This window comes from Nipponia nippon, unplaced genomic scaffold (assembly GCF_047370975.1).
Source record: "Nipponia nippon isolate SJK-2023a ecotype South Korea unplaced genomic scaffold, ASM4737097v1 scaffold_6, whole genome shotgun sequence".
NCBI lineage: Eukaryota > Metazoa > Chordata > Aves > Pelecaniformes > Threskiornithidae > Nipponia > Nipponia nippon.
Window position 1 is genome coordinate 77,226,348 of NW_028262380.1, and position 23,648 is coordinate 77,249,995.

General features: G+C 44.0%; 1 protein-coding gene across 1 annotated transcript in view; it reads left to right on the top strand.

Moving 5' to 3' along the window:
- ANXA5 (annexin A5) overlaps positions 1–23,648 on the top strand; it is a 53,181-nt gene that overhangs the window by 3,449 nt on the left and 26,084 nt on the right. The window contains exon 2 of the mRNA XM_087738061.1: positions 22,718–22,798. The gene's annotated coding sequence lies outside the window, so the exon portion shown is untranslated. The remainder of the gene's footprint in view (positions 1–22,717; positions 22,799–23,648) is intronic.

Below are 23,648 nucleotides of genomic sequence, written 5' to 3' on the forward strand. Positions count from 1 at the left end.
GCAAATTTTGTGCGTGCGCATGTGGAAGGAAGGGTCAAGAATTTCATGCACAAATTAAGGAGGCATAATATCACAGCACTGGAAATCTGAAGCAGGCTACATGGAAAGCAAGATCAGTATAATAGGTTAATGAAATAGAAGTTGAGGAATTTTTACATTTCTGTATGATGAAAGGCAGAGTTACAATTGTATTCAAGTAATAGAAATTCTCCGGGTGTTTGAAACCAGAAAGAAAAGGAATGAGTGTTTTACACTGCAGAGTGAATAAATCAGTGAGTAAATCACAGGCACTTAGGCTAAAGCAGGAACTGTCAGAAAGAAGAGCCTAATGATCTATTGTGCCCACACAGAAGTATTTCTTGGTTTGAGATGAATGACCTGTAGCCTGAAATGCTTGAATTGGATTACCTTACCAAACTGAGCCATGAGGGAAAATCACATTTGAGGACTGAAGAAAAAACAAACTACATCAGAATCTCAGCATCTTGACAGCAAGCTTCCAGCAACCACGTTTTATGGCCTAATAAAAATAAATAAAAAGTGAATCTTCTCTTTTCATGGTAGCCTCAACTGCAATGTGCCTTTGCTGATTAGCTGCAAGTCCTGCTCTCCAGTATACACATTTACACATGTATGCACAACATGATGTATACAGTATTTCAGCTTATAAGATTATTTGGGAAGAAAGGCTCCGCATAGATGCAATAATATCATTTATCATTTGTTTTTTACGAGAGCCTCTGAGGCTCTGAAACAGATAGAGTTCCACGCGGGTGGGAGGATAGGTAATCACTGCAAGCAATGCAGCCGGCAGAAATAAAGCATGAACAGTACAGCTTGCCTACCAGCTCGATGCAGTGAGGTGTGGTGTATTCTGGCTCTGATCCAGAGAAGCACTTAAACAAGCTCTTTACCTGAAGTACAGCTGTAAGCGCGTTTGTCCCTTACTTATTAGAAGGAAGGTGTCACAGCTTGCACCACTAAAATTTAGGAAAGTAGTTTCCTGATACATATGCTGAAGTAATTTTTTTCCAAAAAAGGGACCTGGAACTGTCAGCAAATCATCCAAGTAACAGCTGAAAGAAAATTGGTAATAAATTCTGCTTCATCTATTCGCTGGATGTTTGTTTCATCATCTTTCATAGGCTAGATTTCTGAGTAAGCCCCAAAATGTTCTTGCTGTTTCCACCCATACTTAGCCTTCACATAATCTCCTGGGTTTTATTATTCTTGTGAAAGAAGTTTTTTGCACCAAAGAGTTCCCCCCAAAACTTCTGATTCTGTAGACGGTGCTGCATTCAGCACTTCCCAGCTCTCAGCAATCCTTTTGGGAAAGTGGGAAGTATTTGCAAGGCTGGATTCTAGACAACCAACAAAGTTGGGGGAAAAGAAATTACACCCCTTCTTTTGTTGCTGCTGCTGCCGCCTGTTTCGCTCTGTAGTCTTTCGAAGAGCTACTGAAATGGCCAAAGTGCTGTCCTGTCACTGTGTGAGTGCAATTAATTAATCTGCAGCTTTGAGTCTCAGCACAACAGCTAAATACTGAGGTCTGCTGTCTCCACATCCTGCAATTTCTCTGTCTCCAGACAAACTGCATGCATGATTTTTATTGACTCAAGTGAAAACAGTTGCTGAGTTAAGTGTCACATTAAGCCAAAATTGTTACAGCTAAAGTTGATGGCTCTGAACATACAAAACCAATGTCCGGATTAAGATTTTAGTGGTGTTTAAGATTTTCAAACCTTTTAGAAGCATCTTCTAATTCTCTTAAAAAGTAACAAATGTTCACGTTAAAGTAGAAACTATAGTTTGCTTTCATGCAGAGTAAACAAAAATAAATCACAATTGTTGTAAAAAAAAAAAAAAAGGCACTTTCTCATATCCTGATCTTAAATATTAATTGGCAGACAGGTTAAATACTGGCTTGATACAAGAACTCAGGAGCGTGAAACTGAAGTGAATAGCAATTTGGAAACTTATTTTTTTCTATTGGAAAAGAAGACAGAAAATATTTACTGATACTACATACGTGTGATCTCATCCCACATATTGATACTCCTGCAACGCAGAGGAAATCCAGAGTACTGAAAAGCTTATAGGTCACATCTGATCCGTAAGAGATGATAGCACGTTTAGTAAAATAGAGGGATAACTTTCTTTTTTGAAACGTGAATTGTTTTGAATAATTCAGTTCAGTGTTGTGTCACCCTCTTCACAGTCCGCAGTTTTGTTAGTCTTGAATGCCAGATCACGCTGCTGCTGATGCGCTGGTGGAAGAAGTATCTTCGGAGTGCTTGGATAACGTGATCTGGATTTCTGCTGCCTATGAATTGAATCTGCCCAGCTTTGCAGCTGTAGCAAACCGGTATCATCCCCATTCCCAGATTCCCCAAAGCGCCATCGTGACTCAGAGGGATAACTGACTGAATACGTAGGTTTGGTTAGAAATGTGCGAGGAAAATCTGACTGTGCACATGCAGCATCGCCAGCTGTAAGCATGTTAGAACAGCATGTCTTGATGCAATTACAGGAAAGGTGCTATCAGCCCCAGGATAAGTGGGATAAATGATCGAGTTAAACCTTTAAATCAGAACGGCTCTTCTCAATTACTTCTCCTGCTCATTCAGCTTCCAAGTATCTGTTACAAACCAGAAATTAATCTTGACTGCCTGGTTACTTGAAACACTGAAAGTCATAATCTTTTCCAAGCAAGTCTTTTTGTTGTTCTGTATGGACGACCTCTTTTGAGACTAATACAGCTTGATACTAAAATGTTTCTTTTAGATCAGGAGATATATTTTAGAAAATTTATGCATATGCCTCTCCTGAATAATTCCGTTGCCATTGTTCTGTAGAGCCTTACTGCTTCTTTATATGAGGAGTAAGGATTGGGGAGGAATTATAGCATTCCTGCTTATTTAGGTTGCATGTTATACTTTACAGACTGTAAGAAACAGCCTGAATTATTTAGTTATAGGATTATAAAACATTTCAATAGTAAAAGAAGATGAACTATTCTCCTTCGTACAGCTTTAAGAGATTTCAGAGTTCTGTTTTGATCATAAAACCCTCAAACAACCCCCCAAACAATGTATATATTTGTTGATTCAGCTGATTTTAAATACAATTTCATATTTACAATTGCATCTTAAAACGCAGTCATTGTTAAGGGTTAAAAGCATGGTTTAGCAGTACCTGCTGCGGTGTGCCACAGCCGCTCACAAGGCATTGGGTCACCAGCGTCTCTTGCACAAGAGCAGACTGTCTGTCACGGAGCTTCCGATCGATATTCTGTGCGTATCAAGTGCAAGCGTTAATCTTGCCATGTTTCCCAAAGATCCTAATTAATTCCTTGCAAAGAAACACCGATAAGAAAACTGTGTTTTGAATAGTTAAATTCCTTACTAATAACACAAGCGAAATGGGAAAGTGCTCATTATTGTGCCTGAGAGAATAGGGAGGCGGGATGTGTGAGCGCTGGAGAATGATGGATGGTGGCCTTTCCTTCTTCCACCAGATAATGTTTTCTACAGTATTAATGAAAATGTTGGAATGAACTTTTGCTACTTCAAGAAAAGGTGAATGATCATTTCCCCAAATTGCTTCCAATTGTTTCTTAAGCATTATTATGAAGTATTTTATGCTAGAGGTCCAATAAGAACAGAAGATTTGGTGTAAAATGGTAACCCAATGTGTCGTTATCTCCTTAGCTCAAACTTGCTGTGAGTCTATACTTATATTAAGAATTTGGGAGGCTTTATGAAGTAGAAGTTATGCATTTTAGGGATGTATTTCTTCAGGAAGTAACTTTCTGTGGCCCTGACAAAATTTGCAATATATGCAGCAGTGCTTATGTTCACTCTGTGAAATTTCAGTTCCGATGCTTATAAATCCGTGGAGGCATTGGGGTGTCACTCGAGCCGAGATGAATCATGTGGGCAAGCAGGCAGATGGCACCCAAAAAGGGCAAGTAGGGTTTTCCCTGAGGACAGCGGCAAGCTGACATCCCTTCACCCCCTCCGCCTCATCTGCGCTCCTGCAGCCTCGGCGCACTAGTGGCCTTTGGGGAGAAGTGGAGGGAGATTAGATGCCAAAAATCTGAGTAACTTTTCTATTCCCACGGCAATATCTGACAAGTGTGTTTGCTCCTGGCCAAGGGAATGGTTCTCAAGTGTCTTCAAGGAGAGAGACGTTTTTGGATACTGATGAAGTTCAGAGCCGGTTGGCCTGTGCTGGTGGATGTGTGTGAAATGTGGGGTGGGGAGGCAGGGGGGATGGATGCTGCCTGCGGGTACGGCTATGTGGGCATTTCAGTTTGAGCGGGAGGCTCAGTTTCAAAGCGAGTCACCCCAGCGAGCTGCTCTTGTTGGCGACGGGTGGTCTTGGAGCGTTGTGGCAGTAACAGGGGACCTGTGCCCAAGAAGCATGGCCAATGTGCCCCAACTCAGGCCACGGGCCCAGAAGTCGCGGGGTGGCCCCGGTGCCCTCCTGCTGCCCGGTGCTGCCCGGGCAGGGAGGTGCCGCAGAGGCGGGGGCTGAAGGCAGGACCGCGGGCTCCCGGCCGCAGCCCCTCCGCCCGGTGCCCCTCTCCGCCCGCCGCAAGGGAGGAGGCTCCGGGCGGCGAGAGAAGCGGCGGCTCGGCCGCCACCGCCGCCGGCATCAGCACCGGGGCGGCCCGCGGGGAGCCGAGCCCAGCCGCGGGCGGCATGGAGTGGGAGCTCAACCTGCTCCTCTACCTGGCGCTCTTCCTGCTGCTGCTGCTGTTGCTGCTGCTGCTGCTCTGCCTGCTCCTCCGGCAGCTGCGGGGCTCGGCGGGCAGCGCCCCCGCCGCCCCTCCGCGCCGCCGCCCGCCGCCGCGGCAGCCCTGGGGTGGGTGCCGGGAGCTGTGAGCCGCCCGTCGCCGCCGCCGCCTCGGGCCGCCCCGCAGGTGAGTCCGCCGCTTCTCCGGGCGGCGAGAGGCAGGGAGGGACGGGGGGCTGCCCCCGGGGACCGCCCCCGGTTCACCGCGCCCCCGGGGAAGGCACCGGCCGGGCGCTCTCGGCGGCTCCTGCTCTGCCCGCGTCCCCCGGCTGCCCTCCGGTCCCCGGCTCTCTCCGGAGCGGCTACGTTTGCAAGGCAAAATTCAGGGGAAGTTTGAAGGTGAGCTCGCCCTGCAGCTTTGACTCTGTTACAAAGTATTATAGAACTCCCCTCGGGCCCTCTTTGCAGAAGAGATGGTGTTGGCTTTACTTTGGCGTACGGAGATCTGAATTTGACCCGATTAGAGCATTTTTAAATTTAGCGTTTTCCAACACAGAAGACGACACTCACCCTTTTAAATGACTTTTTTTTTTTTTTTTTTTTTTTTTACTTTAACCACATCTAACCCAGTTTTCCTCCTTTTATTCCACAGGAGTTGGTCCCTCACATATGACTAAAATGCTAAGTAGGCTTCACTCCCTGTAGGCGGGGATAGACCTAGCAACATCCCAGGGCTGGCCTCTCCCCATCCTTGATGTCCCCAGGGACCGCTTTGCCCCCAGCACAGCAGCTGCTGTTCCCCAGGTGCTGCCTGGGGCTGGTGTCCACGTGCTGTGGCCAGGGAGCCCTGGGGCATGGTGCACCCTCCCGCTGGCTGCCCCTGCCCTGTGCTGGGCATTGGAGGGTGCGGAGGAAGCAACTCGGCCGCTGGGCCTTTGGGAGACTCGTGGTTGAGGCAGAGCTTCGGTTGTCCTCTCACAGCATCATTTTTGATAGCTTCTTGTACCATAGCAGCTTTCAGAGAGAGAGCTCAAGCAAGTGTGAGTTCTGTGGTTGTGTATGACCTGAGCCCTGACACAAGTTTTGATCCAGTCATTTGTTTATGAGAGCCTCTCACCATTCCCATGTTTATCAGTACAAAAATTTATAAGAGGAGGATTTGGGAATGGCTTCTGATGGCTGGAATGGCACGTAGATACCTGCTGGGTCCGTGAGGCAAAGAGAAACTGCTCGGTAATGCACTATGTTAGGCTTGAGGTTACTGAGCCATCGGGGTGGCAACTGGCAGACACCAAAGTGAGCCACCTTGCACGTGTGCAGGGCGAGGAGGTAAAGCTCTCAAGGGAGTTTCTGCACCATGGCAAAGGGTGGACACAGACTTGTCCTTACAGGAAGGACATGTGGAGAAGTTAAGGGTAGGTGCTAACAGCTGTGCAGTAAGCTAGGCAAAAGGAAAATATTTTAGAACTACTATAGAGCTGGTGTTCCTGTTTAAATGCATGGGGCTCGGGGGTTCTTTTTTAGGTCACATTAGATGGCAGCCGTTGGGAGTGGTCTGGCTGTGGAAGAGCAGGCAGCCAGGTCTCCAGTGTTGCCGTGGGGTGTATTTTACAGGGCAGAATGCTGCCAATTCAAACAAGTGCCTCTTGGTACACGGTCTGCCTTATTCACACCTGCTGTGCATTTCTCTGTTGCAAGGCAGCGTGCTGTGACGATGAGGCCACTGTTAGAGGCTGCAGTGCCCATGTGATATTCCGGCTCCCCAGCCCTTGCTGCAGTGAATCTGACCCCTCTTCTTCTTGCTCACTTGCTCACTGCTGAGTAACTTGGCATGGGGGGAAGAACCTGTTGAGAGTGCAGAGGTAACGTTAAAAGGGTGTTGGCATTGCTCTGGCTCTTCTTCCATCTGTCTGGCCCTGGCTTTTCATTGCAAACTTTTGAAATTGTTGCACACTCTGTGCTTTAGGTCAGTCTCTTATTTGCATCTTTACAGACCCCGTCGTCTTTTATACAGACTGTCCCAACACACAGACCTGCTTGCCAGGGGCTTTGCGAGTCACAGGACATTTTATTTGGGCTACTGGTAAGAGAGGCTTGGAGCTGAGGCCACCCTGCCTCGCGCATCTCAGGCCACGAGGATTTGCTGTCTGTAGCCAGCTGGTAGGAGCTGGTGAAGCCAGGACTGTGGCTTCCACTGCCCATGGCAGCCATTCTGTGGTTCTTGGACCCTGGGCAACGGGAGGCAGGAACGGCAGCACTCCCCCATGCCCAGCGTGCTCCTGCACCAGGAGGATTTCACCGCACAGGGTGACAAGGGCAAATTCAGCTTGGTTGAAGGAAACTGTATCTGTCAGATTCCCACAGAGCAGCTGCACGGGTGAGGGCCAGAGCCTCAATTCTCTCTAGTCCTGCCATGCCTGCTCCTAGTGCCTGTTGCCCCAGGTGCCCTTCTGCACTCTTGGGTGGGCTTTTTCAAAGGCATGGGAAAATGATGAGAAAACAGTAGCGTGTAGGTTTTCCTGCCTGTGACCAGTCCACCTTGTATCTATATGGTTTTCTTGTTCTTCTGCTGTGAAAATGGTAGGGATGACTTTGGCCTCACATCAGTGATTAGAAAGAAGAGTGGCTAATGGTTTTGCTCAGTTCATATAAGTAGCTATAAAACTGTAAAGCATATTCTGCATGGGCACAAAGAGATTACCTTTATACCCAGCTGACTTTGCAGATAAGTAGCCCTGAAGTATTTCAAATAATGCAAATGGTTGGGGCACTTTTAATAACTTGATTTGCAGAAGCACTTCATACTTACTGTAGTGCATGAAATAGAGATAATCTGATTTTTGTAATGACTCTTCACAAGCGTGACTGACGGGGCACATGCTGACTTACCTTTATTTGGAAAATGGAAACTAATAGGTGATTTTCCTCTGACATATATGCATTTTACACCAATGCAGTGCAATAGAAAAGTTTAGGGGGTTACTCAGTTAAACATTTGGAAATTGGAGGATTGTCAGTTCTTTGTTTTGTCTTGTTTTGGTACTAGTACTGCATCTCAAATGTCGTAATTTCACAAGTACTCGCAGCGTAGGAATAAACACCCCAAACTTCCAATACAAGTAAGATGAGCGGTCCTCGAAAGTAATCTCCATATTTCAATGCTATCGCCCACAGCATAATTTGGAAGGACAATCAGGGGAGTTGTTTGACATCACACACACAAGGGGCATCAAACATCTGCGCCATTCAAACGAATTTCCATTTCTTGGTATGGATTTTAGGGCACTGCTGTGGAGGCAACACCTTCCCCTCTGGTGGTATGGTCACAGGGCAGAAAGGTGAATGGAGGTCAAGCTCTTCTGCGCTGATGTTGTACCTGATTATTTTTCCAAACGAAGATTGATGCTGCCGATAGGCTCTTGTCCTTTTGCTCAGAGAGGAGGTCAGGCCGTGCGCAAAGAGTGCCTGTCCCACCATCCAGAGTTCTTCTGGGAAGTTTCTAAATTCCCAGTGTCCAATTTCACAATGAAAGACGTGCAACATTTTGTTTAATCAGTGATGAGAGTCAGAAGTAAGCCAAAGGCTCTAAAAGATTAGGCAGATGAATCATCTTGGGAAGATGTAAACAAACTGCAGGGCAAGAGAAATACAAGATGTGATCATTAGTAGTAAATTAATCCTGAGTTTGCAAAGCAACAGAAGTGTCCTGTGTGTTGCTGAACTGCACAGGCATAGGTATCCCATCCTAGGAGGGGGTAAGGTCTCCTTTCTGTTCAGCCCTAACCCACCGGGCGCTGTCAGGACACCTCATTACTAGACCGTTGTTAAGAACTGGAGGGAATTCAGATAAGAGCAATGAAAAGCCTTTGGGGAATTTAGAAAGAAAGAATAAAGTAGTTAAATATGTATGCTCTTGTCAGCTGGCACCTATAGGGGAACGGGATCATCTGCAAATACTTGAAAGATGTAAACACTGAGGAAGAAGATGACTTATTTAGCATAATCCGTAACTAGGCATAAGGACACAGAGTACAGACATGGACTAGTAAAACGAATAGCAGGAGAAAGTACTTGACGATAGGATGTGTTAAGTCAAGGAATAATCTCCCAAGGAAAACACACAAACTTCAATGTTGCACGTTCAAAACTAGACAGTGCACAAGAGGGAATAAAGCTGTGCTTTTATGAAAAGGCACTGACTGTGTAATCGCCTCTTTTCCCATCCTTAGATTAATAGACACAAAGGCTCAGTGGACCGAAATTGTTTCCGGTGAGGCCTGAAGAATTATGCCAGAAACGTCCTACTGCGGGCATTTTCAAATACTCTAAACCAAATACAACCACGTATATCTTTTTCTGATGGTTAATCTGGTATGAGTATTTTCACAGTGACAGGTACCATAGCTACCTGATCCTTCTTTCAGATAGCTGGAAAGGACTGTGAATGCACAAAGCTTTCAATACAGAATATGATGGTCCGTCTGATTTGGGATTACAGAAGAAACTTTGTTGTTGTTGTTGTTAGATTGATATTTTAGGTTCCCTCATGGTAAAGACTGAAAGTTTTAGAAAATGGGTAATATGTTATTTGATGTAGTTACAAAAATTGAAGTAGGATTCAGTTCTATGAGAGACCTAGACAATTATTGGAGGAATTATTTAAGGAAAGCCTCACAAATCCAAATGTTGTGTATTTTCAGTGTGACTTTTAGTGAAGTTCAGCAGCATATGCTTCAGGTGACTTCTCTCTGAAAATGCATGTACTTTATTTTTGATTTCAGAAAAAGAAACTTCTTCAGAACAGAGCACGTCAATAGAAATGGTCTTAAAATGATGTTCCACTTTTTCTGGGTCTTTTTTTTTTTTTTTTTTTTAATAATCAAGGATAAAATGTATGTCCTCAGTCTGCTTAGTTTATTATTTCTGTCTTTATGGGTGCTTTTTAGAAATTAATTTTGTACTCTTTTTCTGAACCTGTCTTGACAGAAACAGCACTCTGCAGAAAGGGTTAAAAGACCGAGTCCCGCCTTGCTGAAGATATCAGATGATAGAGAAAAACAAATTACTTTTCATTCCAGTCTTTGTACACAAGGTTTTACTTAATCTCTATGTTAGTAAATGGCACTTCTGCTCTTCCAAGAAGATTCAATATAATGTTTTCAATATCTTTAAACGCTGAATCAACTGCTCTGCTGGGATCACCAAAGCGTACTCACACCTATTTAACACCTGGGAATTGGTGTGTGCTAGCATGCATCTCCTGCTGAACACTAAATCTCAGTTTCCTTGCTGTAAATGTTATTTTCCTTGTACTTATATTTTCTGGAGCAGTTAGTGAAATACCTTCTAACACAGCCTCTCTCTCCAGACTGCTGCAACGGGGTGATCACAAGCTTCGTATATTCCCGCGCCAGCGAGGGATGCTCTGTTTAAGACAAACGAACGGATGTAGATTAAAAAGTACTCAGTCGCCTGCCTTTGATTTCATTTTCAATAGCGCAGCCAGGAGACAGAATGTGAACTGGGAAGGTTGTTAAAAGATGGTAACAGCAAACGTGAGTTCTTTCATTGCCTGTCTTCCACCGCCTGCTTGGTGCTTTGGGCTGGTCTCATCCAAGGGTCTTTCTCTCATCTTTAGCTTTTCATGACCCCAGGCTGTGTCTGATCTGGGACGCAAGTCTCCCCTGTTCAGACTGGAGCCCTGTGTATGCTGAAATGGCACGAACTGCTGAATTGGGGTGAGAGATGTGTGCCACGTCAGCCGTACCTGCCGTGCTGGGAGGCCACTTTCTTCTAGTACCTTGGTGGTCGTGCAGAGGCTGCTTAATGAACTTCCCGGGGTGCAGGCAGTCCTCCAAGCCACAGTGACTAAAAGCAATGAACCTTATTTTGGTTTGTTAAACAGAAACTGTGTTAGTGTAAAGCAGTGGTGGAGGCTGAATCCAAGGGAAACTCTAGCACTAAGGCAAGATGTTTCTGTTACTCACACTCTTAGATATCTATTTTTCATTTTGATCTTAGGTTTTACTGTGCTCTCCTTCCAAATGAAGTGAGCCTTCACATGCCTGGGTATCCTTCATACAGATTAATATTACTGTGAGCTGTTTATCAGTGCTATCAAGATATCAGAATTTAGTAATCAATGTGCCTGATAATATAGTACAAGTCCTAATTTTACAATTGGTATAGTACTAATATTTGTAGAAAATGTAAAAGCTTGTCAGCTATATCAAAACTTTTGCACAAAGTGGTCCATAACACACAATACATCAAGGTTAAAAAAAAAAGAGACAAATAGAATGCTAAAAATTAATTCCATGGTTTGGCTGCAGTATCTGTGTATTGACCTAAGAAGCACAGAATGACCTAGAGTTTTTTTCCTTATCTCCTTATCCTTCCAAGTACCTGTAGAAAGAAATTATCCATTGCTTCTGACCTTAATACTGTCCCCTTTTAATAGTGTTTTGGGTACCCAGTTAATGATTCAAAAAAGCAATTTGGATTGTCTAAGGGACTTTGTAGCAGCTGATGTGAGGCAAGTGATTTTTAGAAAGAGCATGATGGATGTAAACTTAAAACCAGACCCAGAGCCTGCACACGCATGCTGCTGTTTCCCCTGCATGTGATTAGCAGGAGAGATTTTCAGAAGTATCAGGGCAGGAGGTGAAAAGGAGCCATAGAGAATTGTTTTCCTAAAGCTCAGCAGAGTCTGTGAGCTGCACTGTAGCTGGTCGTTTGCGCATGCCTTATTAAAATTTATGCTGCATTAAGGAGACTATCAAGAGGCATCTCTGTCTTAACGAATGGTAATGAAGTTTTCAGAGGTATCCATTCTTTCGCAAACGACCATCTGTCTTTGGCAGAATAGGTTTTGCTGGAGCCTTGACTGATTGCTGAAGACAAGTTTAGCTATTCTGCTTGGCGAGGAAGGATCACTGTGTATACTTCTCCTCTTTTGTTTTATCTTTCTTTGCGGTGATTGATGGACTCAAACCAGTCCTTTCTACATGACGTGACTGCCATGTAACATCAGATGTGTGATGAATACTCGATATTCCCATGCTGAAATTGATAAAAGCCTCCCAAAACCCAGCTCAGACCTTCATATTATGACAGCGCCGCTGGCTCGCTGACTCTTTGGGATAGCCCAGGGCTGCTTCTGTGAGCCCTGCGGGATGCTGCTAGCCAGAGAGAGCCATGTGGGGAGTGAGGGGTGGAGAGGAGGTAGAGGGGAGCAGGACGAAACACAGCTGTTACCAGTAGAGAGGGGAGCTGGCCTGTTTACTTGCAGGGGAGGGTGGAAACAGAGGAGTGGGACAGGCACCTGGGTGGGTTTCCTGGAGAGAGGTGAGGGCTGGGGAGAGGTGTCCTAGGTCTTGCCTGCTGACCTGGGCAGTGGTGATGCCCTCTGGAGCGCCTTGGTGGGTGTCTTGTCAAGAGAAGCAGGTAAGGATGCGGGGAGATGGAGGGGCCCAGGACAGAGGAGATCCAGGAAAAGCAGATGGCATATAAATGTGGTTTGCTATGCTTGGTTTCTGGTGTCTAGGAAAGAGCAGAGGCTCTGTATGGTGAAGGACCTCTATACAAGAAAGGGAAATGTGTTTCTGGGCTTTTTTTGTCTTCTTTAGCCAAATAATTTCCAGGAAAATAGTGAGATTTTACAAAGCATTAGATAATGAGACCTCTTGTGCTTTGTCAAATCTGGGTATGAGGCAGACCCTGGGGCTGGGCAGGAGACTTGCTGTGCCTTCATCTTCACCTCCGGACCCTCGAAGAGGAATCAGCTACCTCGTGCCAGGAATGGGAAGGGAGGCCCTCGACACCCCTGTATCTAGCAGGGAGACCCCAAGCCAGCACAGGGGGAGATATGGAGGGGTCTGTTAACACACTCCCCAGGACTCGTATAGAGGTTTTGGTGTCTGCGCAGAGGTTTTTCTGTCTGTCTGCGAGCACAGGTTAGCACCCTCCTGCGGGAGGGAGGTGCGTCTCGCCTTAGGGTGAGGTGCCCTCTTTCACTGTAAAACTGGGGGGGAAAAAAGAGAGTATATCTTTGTGGTCTTTTCATAAGCCCCTAACGAAACAATCTCATTAAGAGTGACTTATGGTAATTTATCAGTAGTTGAAGTGATGTAAACCACTTCTGTGTTAAAATGCATAGTTTGGTTAAAATAGGAGTCTTTAAAGTTTGTAACTCTGATTTACTGAAGTCTGCTTTAACTGACCTGTCTGTGTCTGTTACCCCGATTCAAATATGAAATCCCTGGAGATTCTTCAGCTGTCAGAAGATTATGGATGATTAGCAGAGGAATTAGAGGTCTGCAATACGTTATTGTGCAAAGAATAAGTGTGGAGGAAAAGATGATTCATCACTGCTCTACACCAGCCCTGTATTTGTGTAACTCATTCAAACTCGGCTGAATTCAATCACCTTGTACATGGCTAAGAAAGCTGGGAGGGAAATGTGCTGCACCCAGTCTGTGTGCATGCTGCTCATCCTCTCCCAGCTGCTGTGTTTGGCAAAACCCTGCTACCCTAATTCCTCAGATGGGGAAATTGAGGCATAAACTGGGTCTGAGCATGCAGAAAGTCAGAGTTACCAGCAGGGATACAACGCAAACCTCTGGTGGGGATCTTGTGGGGAGGAGCTCATGTGCCTCCCAAAACCTGAGCGTGGGCTGAGGTGACCCACCTGCCTCAAGCCCCTTGGTGGCCAAAGCCAAAATTTTGGGTCCCTGGAGCAGAATCCAAATGGGCTCAGAGCTACACCTGCGTGCACTGTTATCTGCTGCTTAAAAGCTGATCAGAGAGCCAGAAGACTGCCAGAAAGCGTGTCATGATGCCAGGTAAACAAAGCTTGCAGTTTGGCCTTCAGTTCAGGGAAAACACAGTGTTTTTTCCCCTTGTCCTGTTGCTGTGTGAAAGGCAGATGAAAGTGCTTAGGGGGGAAGGAGTGTTTACCGTGATGCAGGCTTGTTTTGCCACGTGGGTGGCTGGTTACTAGAAGATGCATTGAGGAAACTTGCTTAATGAACCCACAAAAGCCCCCCCCCCCCCCCCCCTTTTGATAGGAAGTTGGTGGCTTTTACTGGTAGCCCTAAGTCCCCAAACAAATTTCCTTTTCAACCTCCCCTTTCTGCCATGAGCACCCTAAGTAACAGCAGGCTCCATGGAAAACCCGAAGGTGACAATGTTTTGGAAAGTAAAACACCTCAAGCATCAACAAATGCTTGTGACAGAGCAGAGCTGTTTGATGTGAGAAGAGGTGTAAAAAAAACTAATCTGTTTGCTTGTCTCAGCCTGCAGCTCTGAGAAATGAAATATTACCTGTGAGCTTCTGTGGAAATGCTTCAACTTTTAAAGTAAATAAGTAAATGCACAATCCTGGAACTGTTCAGTGTTAATTTAAAGAGAAATTAAATTAAAAATAGTCTTTTTTTTTTTTAAATCTGATATCTACAGTTTAGTCCAGTCCTTCGAGCATAGCCAATGCATGACCGCATTTCTCATTCACCATTTGAAAGCTGTTTTGCTTGATGTCTTTTACGAATATCAAATTAAAAAGGGTTTGCTTGACTGAAATCTGACTCGACTGTACAGACTGTTATGAAAATCCCTCCCCTTTCAGCTTTCCTTTGAAGGAAGTTATTTGAATGCTAGAAAGTACTGAAACTCTATTCAGTGCTAGTGCAGAGAGAGAAATGAAAAGCTTTTATGAATTGTGATAGTTTTGGTTGCAGTCTGTTCTGAAGTAACCTGACTGATCTACAGGCTTTACCGTTTTCTCCTTACTTGTTCTTCACTACTGTGGGATTTGCTAGTATGCAGTTTCTCAGGCATGAAATCCATTTCCTCGATGTGTAACATATAATCCAAACTTAAATGCCAAGTCTTATTAAGGACTGATGACAAAAAAAATTGAAAACCTCAGGACCTTTTATTTTTTTTCTCCGTTGACCCTACTGCATCTGTACTGGGCCCATTTCCAGCTCAGAAACTAGCTTTCCCATGTTAAAGACAAACTCTTGGCATGAGATTATCTATCAGTATGGAGCATTTTACTTACAGAAACCTGCTCACAGTTTCATACTGAAAAGAGCAGAGCTAGCGGGGGATCTGCTTACAGCTGCTGGGAATGCTGAGTAAACAAAAGTATTCTGGGATTAAATACTAGGCTGTGTAGGGGATAGCATAGGTAAAGAAAGCCTTTTCTTTCCCAAAACCAGAGCTCTCCTCTTTAACTTATTACAAATAACAGCAAAACCATGGTATTTCAAAGTGTGAATCCATAATTCGGATGCAGCAGGATGGCATCATGTAAACCTTTTGACTGGTTTTGGGGGAGAAAGGGAAGCAAGGAGTAAGTGTGTGATAAAAGAAAAAGCCCATCAGGTGGAATACCTGCCTGATCTCTTGGTGGTATTTTTTTGAATTATTTAGAAAGGGAAATTGTTGGAATAAAATTTTGGAGGACTCTTACGTGCCGTCACTGTTATTCCTCTACTTTGTCACAGTTCATGAAGAGGGTTTGAGGAGACACCGTCTCTCCTCCGTGCCGCAGTTCCCGTGCAGTGCCACTAGATGTCCCGTTTTCTATACGGTTTACGCTGCTTTCAAAATCACTGGTACTATTTTGTGTTTGAAATATGGGAAGGGATTTCAGCAAGTCAGCATTTGCATTATTCATGTTTTCACTTCTCCTTTGACTATTACCGTAGCTATTTTTGAAAAATTTGCTGCTAAGAATGGTTTAACGTGGTTTAACTAAAATTCCTGCAGCGGCTGAGGCTGGGAATGTGGGTCTGACAAAATGCAAGCATCCTTCTCTGTCACTGTATTCAGCAGAATAACTTGTGATAACCCGCTTTTGAATTGATGTATGGCAGTGCTGCTATACTGGGATATACATCTTAATGAAATCTTTGTACAAAACCCAAGCCCTTGGCTCTGTAGCTGCTAACACTGGGAGGTATTTGGCATAAAGTACTTTTCTGTGGGTTCCTTTGATTTAAAAATAATTTTGAGGCAAAGCTATGTGTGAGTTGTCCTGTGTGTCGCATCTCTGTGCAGGTCTGAGCAGAGGGTTTGTGCCACTGTGCAGCAGTATATGAATTATACCGTGAAATACCACCAGTGCGCATTCCAATGGTGACATTCACCGCTGCTTTCTTGCAGATTATATACACTAGGGCTCCAAAACTAGGAAGGCACAACCAATGCGGGTTTCTGGCCTCTAGATCCCAAAGGACTGTTTCTTGATCCTCTTGCCGTAAGCCCCTGGCAGTTTGTCCCAAGAACCCTCGTAGCGAGTGCTGAAGCTGTCTCTGCAGCTCTGACCCGCAGAGCCACGACGTGGGGTAGGAGGGGTGTCGCTTGCCCTTAAGGACTGTGCAGATGGAGGCTGGTGTTGCTATGAAGTTTGTGTGTTTACTTGTTTCCTCCTGCGGTTAGAGGCACAGCGGCTGCTCGCCTTGCTCGGCTCAGCCTCGCTGCGTTGCCTCTTACTGCAGCAGTTCAGCCAGGTGAACGCTCAAAACAGAGAAAGGGAAGTCCTAATTAGCTGTAAATATTTATTTATTTTGGCTGAAGGAAAAAAGGCAATTTATGTCTGCAGCTGTCCTCAGCAAATAATATAACACCAGGAAGCAAATAAGCTGGGTATGAAAAGAATAAAATGCATCTGCTTGTGTCTGGTAGTTTGGATGCAAAGTTTAAATGTGCTGATTCGCCAAGTGCCGTTGCACAGATGTGAATGCACCGCCTTTTTCCACAGCTCACAGCCTGCTGCTGCAGATCCTGCCTCTGCCAGTGGGACTACAAGGCCTGAGGATTTTAAGAGTGTTGGAGGGATCAGGACAGGAATTTCTCCCCTCTTGCCCCATCTCACCAGTCCAGAGCTGTGAGGTGTGCAGTTCTATAGGAGCAAGATTTGCCATGTTTAGAAAAGCTGTGGGTCAAAACTTTAGTGCTCTCTAAAACCTCCGTTTCACTGATCTGCTGCTACAAGTGCAGGCAAATATGCAAGGGGATAGCGAGATCTGGATATTCCTCTTCTCTCATCCTGGGAAGATGATTTGGCTGGCTCAGGCGTGGCATCTCATTCCTTCTTAGCTCCACGCATGTGTCTGGGTGTTTGCTTTTTTGAGCAATGACCTCCAGACCTGAAATGTAATAGCAATCTTATTTGCAGGGTTTTGATTACCTGGGACATGGGCAAGAAAGCAGTGTTGCAGGCAACCTGCGAGAAGTCATTCAAATCACTGACTGGAAATAGATGCAAGAAAATGAAGAGCTCAAGATATACAGGGAGGAGGCAGGGAATGGCATTTAACATAAGGCAGTCTGTGGTTCCCCTTGCAAATGTGCTCATCCTGTTGCATCTTGAATGCCAAAAACCAGTCTGGTTTTTGGTCTGGTAATGGATCAGGGTACGTGGCAGTAGCTACATGCACACTGCAAAAACAATGCTTATCTATCGTTTAGGATTTAGTGCTTGTTATTAGTTCTTGGGTAGAGATTTTCATCAAGGTGCTTTTATGAAAAATAAATATTATTTAACCATATCACTCCTGGAAAAAGAGACTTGGGGTTTTGTGGTAGCCTAATAGTGGATCTTGAAAAGGACTTGCAGCCCCTGATGTTCAATTCATCCTTCTACTCTGGAAAAAATGGCATTACAAAAAGCTGTCAATATGATCAAGAAAACCACGTTTGCCCTTAAGCATACTTTACGTGAATAATAGCTAAATATATGTTCTTGCCGGGGGGTGAAACTCCTTTATGTAAACAGAACTGCAGTTTGCATCGTGGTGTAATTTGCTACTGTGTTCCTGCACACTAACCTGTCTCTAGTTTACCTAAAGCTCTGCTGTGATTACTGCTACTGGAAGTTGTTGGTGTGCTATATTAATTGTTTTATGTTTGAAAATGCAAATTAAAAACTCCACCAAAAGTCTCTGAGATGCAGAGGCACTGAGGCTTTTTAGAGGAATGTTACCACAGGCATTTCTCCCAAACTAATAGTTTATTTTCAGACAAACAGCTAGTTTAGGAAGAACAGAATTATTCTGTCATACAGCCAGCTCTTAAAAACATGATGGGGGTGAGAAGTTTAAACTACTGGCAATGTGGACTACACATACAAATTTATCAGAAATCCATTATATTTGCTGCCTTGCGTTGCTAAAACTTGGACTCTTTGAATCATATTATCACCTGGAAATCTTGCCTTTTATTAAAGCAAAACAAAAATCCCCAATACGCAGCATTTGTTGCTATAGAGAAAGGGACTGACAATATGATCCAGAGACTTATGAAAGAAATGCATGTCACACCGCTTGAAACCTAGTCCTATTTTTGAACAGTAGGGCCAGTAATCCACAGAGAAAAAACCCCTTGTGTCTAGCAATGATCAAGATGGGAACGGGAGAATGCTAAGGAATGCTATTTAAACGTGTCTTTGAATTTTTTCTTGAGGCGAGGATTGGGGTTTAGACTGTGGCAGTCCCTTCAACCTTGTATGAGAGCAAGCAAGAAAAGGTTTATGGAATTTTGTCCTACACAGTACTTCACCGAAAGTCTCATGTTTGTGTGGCTTTGTCCATGCATAAACTTTTGAGTGACTTGCTCACCTTTTAAAGTTTCAAAAGAAAGTAAAGAAATGGAGCGTTTTTAATCTAGAGTGTCTGTGTCTGTGTGCAGGGTGGCAATGACTTATGAGGAACAATTAAAACAGACTTCATTTATTTACTGGCAGTTTAGGTAGATTTGTCCTAGTTTGGGTGTCAAAACATATTGTAGAAACCAGGAAAGGGGCTTTAGAGGTCTTGAGCAAAGTGCTAAAAATGTTTCTTGTGTTTACGGGAGCACTACACATCCGATGTCAAGGGAATATATGAAAAGTTATGAAAGAAAGAATGGAAGTAAGTTAAGTTCCAGACAAATTATTAAAGCTCTGTAAGACAGTAGTGCCTCCTGATAAAACTGTTGTGTTATCTAGGTGGTGGTGTTGGCTGCACAGAGTCTGCAGTTGAAGCACTCTGTAATTCAGGGTTTTGACGAATAGTGGCTTAGAAGATTGAGATCAACATGCTTTAGAAACCTAACGAAAGGCTGAAGAGAAAACAAGTCGATGTGGGCTTTTTTTGGTTTTACTTCCAGACTTATTTCATCATAATCAAACTACAATTTTTTGGGCCTGTTTCTCCTCTTACTTATGGGAGTCAAGGCTTGTGCTGTTTCAGGTGAGAACAGCTGTGCAGAGTGCAAAGGTGGGAGGGTGCTTCTTATCCCGGCACCTTTAGAATAATTTATGGATTCTTTTCTTCTTCATCAGTGAATACGTAAACCAAGGAGGCAGTTTTCAGTGACACCGAGGCCCTTCGACAAAGTAAAGAGAGAAAGAACAGAACAGCGCAAAGTTGGTAGCTTGTGACTTGAAACCTGGGTTCAGTTACCGGCTGTGACCTTGGGGAAACCACCGAGCCTCGGCTTACCTTTATTCTGCATTTGAAAATGGAGATAATAGTGTTCCTATGTCTCAGGACTCGAGTGGGGATGCTAATGGTAGGTCCCTTGATGGGAAAGAGGTCATGTTACAGGACCTCTGTTAGGAGTATTTGGGAATAATAAAAGCAAAGGCCAAACTTGTTTAGTGACATTATGCCAGTTCATTTCAGCTAAATTGATTATTATTTCTCTTCCCCACAGAGAGGGAGACAACAACTCATGGGTGTTTTTTATTTTCTTCCCTCAGATTTTTCAAATTTCCATTAAGCCAACGGAACTGAATTATTTTTCTCTCTGCTCCTCTTTCCTAAGTAGAACTAATGGCCTAACTGGTTAAGGGAAATATCTTTCTGAACTTGCATTGGTTAATCTTGATAGTTACTTAGTGCTATCTCAAAGGTTTGCAATGGCTCTTAAATTCTTCACACAATGCTTCAGGTTCCTGGATGGGGGACAAAACAAGTGCTCTGCTGTTATTGATGGGCTGTCCCCTCATACACCATCCCTGTGTGGAAGCGTGTAGAGCACAAGGCCTAAGTGATCTGCTCAAGATAAATTGTAGTGCAGAATGGCTGGAAATGCAGAAATATAACCTAAGCACGTGGCTCCTTTTCTCCCCCTTTGCCCCAGAGGAGGAGTCCATATCACTGGTCATCAGGGATGGAAATTCTGTTTCTCTGGAGGAATGGGGCAGCCTGGAGATCAAGCCCTGCCTTAGCGTAGTGCTGCAGAGCTGTCGTCCTGATCAAGATTAGCATCCAGGGCCTGAGACCAGTACTGGAATCTGGCTCAAGTGACTGATCTTTGCTTGAATTGAGATTATTGCATTAGTGACATCTTTGCGATGGGTCTTTCTCTAAAGAAAATTTCAAAGAAACCTGCACCTCCTCTGACTAAAGAAAATAAAATATTTTTCCAGTAAGATGAATTCAGCTGTCTGATGCTGTAACTGGTACGAATGCTCTTAGCTCCTATTAACCTTTTCACATGGTACTGATGTCCCAAGAGAAATCAAGAATCTGACAGAGCACTGCTCTGTAATGGGTTGTGGATTAGAAGTAATGAATCACTTACAGGAAGTTGTCTTTGCTGGAATATAAGTCAATATTTAGTCTCCAAAGCAAGTCTCAAAGTGCTTTTGAAAAAAAAATTCCTTCTACTACTTTGTACTCTTAGCCTTGTCCTAGAGCAGCCCCCTGATGCTGGCACATGAAGCATGGAAAGAATTTTATCAACTTCCTGTCAGTATTAAAATCTGAGCTTTTTACCCTGCCTGTAAACCACTATCACCCTCCCCTCTTCTCCCTTATTTTAATAGCGTTACTGCTTAGTGTTCGCCTCATACCTTCCACCCAAGGTGCTAGAGTGCAGCACAAAGCTCTCCTCATTTGTGCTAAGGGCTGAACTGTTTGCTGTCCCTGTGTAAGAGCGGAGGGAAACGAGGCACTGAGAAATTGCCATCCACTGGCACCCACTCTGGAACAGAACCAATTTCTTCTCTGTCAGTATTAATCAAAGCCTGAACTTGAAATTGGTCTTTTTTTCCTCCCTCACCTTTGCTTCTGAGTTGTGGTTCGTGAAGCAGTTTTGACTGTTTCACTTCCAAAGAGACATTAAAGTGTGGAAAAGCATTTAAGATTGATCTTCAGTTATAATTTCATAAGGAAACGGTCTGCTCTGTGAAATTTCTCAAGCCTGAAAATCTCGCTTGGTAAGCCTATTGCACTTCACTGCCTCTACAATAGGCTTTTTAAATATTTTGCAATGGGATTTTAAGAGAAAATATTTTAACTAGAACACTAACTGTCCTTGGCCTTTCAATGTCATGTGGAAGTGGCTCTAATGTGATTACTGTGCTCCAACTCTGTTAGATAAATTGAAGGACCTTCCCTTTTCAGCAGCCATCGGATACACAGCAGAAGCAAACTTTCCTGTAATATGGGCCTTGCTCTTTTTTTCTCTTCTGTGATGCACTTAAAGGTAGCTATGTAGTGTCATGTAATAGCTTAGAAATATTGTTGGTAGCAAAATGATGTAGGGTGCTTTTGGGCAGGAGATGAAGACACCCATTGGACGACTGTCTTGGTACAGCAAACTATCCATCTTTCTATTTATTTATTTAAAAAAAAAAAAGTTATTGGTCTTTTTGTGATCTAGGGGCCTGCTCTTGATGGCAACTGCAAGAGGGCATGCTTTTGAAATGAACTGCTTTTGTGCTAACTTTTCATCCTCTAAGACTTTTACATTGTTTCTGGAAAAACATGCAGATGCATTACAGCGTTACAACCAGACTTTGACAACGTTTTCCAGCCCCTTATTAGAAACCCCATATCAAGTTAATTATTTCACATATCTGATGATTGTTGTATGCAATCTTTGCCTCCCTTCTACAACTGTAACAACTCTGTTGTGTAACTGTGGTGTGATGGCAATTTTGGACTTCATACTGTGGTCAGTGCTCAAGGAAAATTTGCTTGCTTATTTATTTTAAATAAATATGGCTAGACCTACTTGCATATCAGAATTTCATACAGAAGTGAGAAGGTTTACTGAGATCACGCTTCTTTGGGTAGTGTGTGCATACTAATTTTGTCCTATGTAACGTGCAATCCTGCCTACAGGCTCTTGAACCTAGGCCAAGAGGTGCAGGTTATACTGAAGTGTTGGATTTTTTTTTTTTCTTTAAGGAAAACAATACACAGAGCAATAACTTTGAAGAACAAAAAGTGGCTTTTGGAGCACTTCTTTGGGAGGCAACAAAACTTGTGTTCTCTCAAAGTAGAGAAGTGTTTGGCAAATGAAGACGGTCCCCATGATAGGCTTTCTTTCTTCTCTCCCATCACCTCTTCTGCAGGAAGATGCTGTGAAGTCCCGTAAAGTAGGGTTTCAGGCTAGCCACTTGTCTCCCAGGTCCTCACCTCGTCGGGAGGAACAGAAACACACAGCGAGCAAGCCTTGATGCGAATTAATAATCTAATTTTTTTGTCATCATGCAGTTTTGGAATAATGTGTAGCTTTTAAAATCTCTTTTCAAGAGCTTAGGTCAGGGAAGTGGTAAGCTCTGACACAGCAGCACTAGCCAATGTATCTCCAGAGAAAAAAAACTGACCCCAGAGTATATCCCCAAACAGATGCAATCCTATCTTTGCCTCCCGTGAAAATGCAAGGTTGCTAATGTAATCTGTGCTTCTGAGGTTACTTTGGCTTTCTGGCTGCTGAACGCTGCCTGGTTGCTTAATCAAGGCACGTTCAGCCTCAGTATGGTATTTCAGCATTTCGTTTCCCTTTGAAAGTGTGACTTTGAGACCAGCCCCAGAATTTCACTCTGTATGGACAGGATCTGTGCTTTGAAGCGGACTGGGAACTGGCAGGGCCCTGCTTGCAAAGCCGCAACGTGTGCCAGAGCTAAGTACATCTTTAAGGCCCTGCCACTCTGTTTCTCATCATATTTTATTGCTTTTTATTGTTCCAGGTGTTTGCAGCTCTGTGTTACGGAAGGACTGAAAGCACACTGTGCCGGCAGCAGCACTAGGAAGCAGACTGTTGCATCCTGGTATGATTCTGCAAGTGTTTGAAGATGCAAAGAGCCGGGAGGGGCTTGGAAGGGAGAAAGACTGCTTTCACCTGATGTGGTTTTTTTCCTTGTGTGAAAATTTGGCTTCATTAAAAAAAAAAAAAAAAAAAAAGATAAAAGAAAAGAATTACACTAAGTCTAGAAGGCTTATTTGTGGCTTGTGGGTGAACACTATTGAATACTAGAGCCGCTGTCAGGTTAAATACTTGCCGATGGTGACCATGAAGGTCTTGCATCTGGTGCTTATGAGTCACCATCTGTAACTGTTTTAGCTGAACTTAAATTGTTTCCCCTGAAGGCAGTCAGTGCAATATGCATTTCCCTCCAGTTATATGTTCATGTGTTCAGGTTCATTCTGGATTTGCTGGTGTAGCTATTTCTGCCTCTTCCCTTTGCGTTCAAATCAATGCAAAGACTGAAATTCTGTGATGATCAGGAGATTTTTTTTTTTTTTTTTTCAAACATCTGTTCTTGCCAAATGGACTGGCAAATCTTTCACATGGTTTTACTTTAACATTTCCCCCCACTTCCCCAGGCCTCCTTGCTTCATGAAGTTATGCAAATATTTGCTTGCTTAAACAAATATTGATGACATTTTAGATTGACTAGAGTAGATTTTACTCCTAACTTCATCTGTTGGCAAGATCGTTCTCTTTTCCTCTGCTTAACCTTTTCCTACCATTGCACTTCATCTTGGATCATGTATTTCGGCCCCCCTCCAGAGCAGGAAAATATTCTTGTGATGGGTGCGCTCGACCCCTTGACCAGACCGGCGGTGGTTTGGTGCAGGCTGCAGAAGAGGTAAAGGTCTGATCCATAGCCAGGCTGC